Source organism: Aplysia californica, unplaced genomic scaffold, assembly GCF_000002075.1.
Source record: "Aplysia californica isolate F4 #8 unplaced genomic scaffold, AplCal3.0 scaffold00925, whole genome shotgun sequence".
NCBI lineage: Eukaryota > Metazoa > Mollusca > Gastropoda > Aplysiida > Aplysiidae > Aplysia > Aplysia californica.
This window is the reverse complement of record NW_004798195.1, coordinates 165,728-167,280: the sequence shown is the minus strand read 5'-3', so window position 1 is coordinate 167,280 and position 1,553 is coordinate 165,728. Positions and strand designations below refer to the sequence as shown.

Genomic DNA, 1,553 nt, shown 5'->3' with positions numbered 1-1,553 from the left:
GTGTATTTTTGTGAGTGTGAGTGTGTGTGTATTTATGTGTGAGTGTGTGTTTAGATCTACATGTCAGTATTTGTGAGAATGAGTACAATAGCAGCTTCCTTAATGAATTTGATTTATGCTCGTTCGTCCTCAATTAATTATATGAGTTTATCCTAAAATCCGGTTAATAAAAAACGGGTTCCTGCTGAGCCCGACCGTGAATCCGTCACTAACGAGAGCCTCTTAGCTACAAGTCAAGCCTTCTGCTTCCCCTCACATAACTATAGAGAAAAGACGGGGGGAAGACGAGACGGGAGAAAGCGCACAGGGGGTTTGGGGGGAGGAAAGGGGGGGGGGGGTAGGAGAGATCAGCCGAGCGAGGGTTAAAAACACGAAGCTTGTAGCGAGTGACCCTGCCAGGTATGTGTCGGTACATATTTTTATATTACCTTGTCGTCTGTTGAAGGAAGGCAAGGCGCAGGCAGACGTGTGCCGAGTGGCTTCCCGCGAGAAGCCCATAGACCTTTTCGAAATGTTCCGGCTGTTTTCGCGTCTCTGACTAATTAAAGTCTCAATAGATTTCGACAGCTAAAAGGTACGTGGACGCTTGTCATTTATTTAGTTCTGTCATCGTTAAGAATAGAAAACGATGTCGTGTTTGGGTGTTATAATGTGTCGTCCAAATTTTTGTTACATAATGTCGCCTGTCGCTTGTGGTTTCCCGCCATTGACTATTATAGGCCTACAGTGTTATGTGGTTTGCGTTCTGTGAGTGACCCCTTCGAACATGTAAGGTTATCAATTAAATTAAGATGCCAGACCTCCAAACGTAATGTCCAACTCCGATAGAAGGACCAAGATTTGTGGGAGAACAACATTAGACATTTTCTAAATAATCCGAGTTGGTGGTTGGCGGGTGCTCTGGTGAGGTTTGCTTTTTCATTCCTACCAAACATCTATCGTCCTTATCTCTCCTTCTTTTTTTGTGCTTGTTACTCTCTTGTGACACATCTAATCCTCGGCACTTATATGACCTTATTGTGTTGCAAGTGCCGTAAAACACTTACTAAAACTAAAAAACAAAAATAATCCGATTTCAAGACTGTTCTGTTGGGGATTCGAACCAAGGTCATCTGCGTACTTCGTTGTTCAGCATTATTACCAAGCCAACTTTTGACGTTACACGATATGGTTAACCCAAACGCATGGCTATGTGAAAATGTTCAATATTGTCAGCCTTGCGTAATAGATTGCAGAATAAATCTAGATCTAGTGTTAGCGCTGCGCAGTTATTTCATTTTTTTCTTTTGTATTTTCCAAACGCTTAGGAGTTTTCGTATATCTATGTGCAATGTGCTAATCTCGTGTATATTTGCTTGATTTACCGTTGTGATTGCAATTTAAGTACAACTAAAAGCCATGACCAAAAAAACAAAAAGGGAAACAACAATACAAATGATGCCATCTCTCCTTTATATGATACTTGATCATAACAATGAGAGTACATAACAAGATGGGCCACTTCTCTCTTTGAGTCAATTAAAAAAGTGTCCTCAAAATTTGGTGGCGCCCTC

The 1,553-nt window shown here is 41.3% G+C and overlaps 1 long non-coding RNA gene across 1 annotated transcript in view; it reads left to right on the top strand.

Moving 5' to 3' along the window:
* Nucleotides 1–462: 462 nt before the first annotated feature.
* LOC118478770 overlaps nucleotides 463–1,553 on the top strand; it is a 15,030-nt gene continuing 13,939 nt past the window's right edge. Inside the window, exon 1 of the long non-coding RNA XR_004859273.1 lies at nucleotides 463–574. This is a non-coding gene — a long non-coding RNA (uncharacterized LOC118478770). The remainder of the gene's footprint in view (nucleotides 575–1,553) is intronic.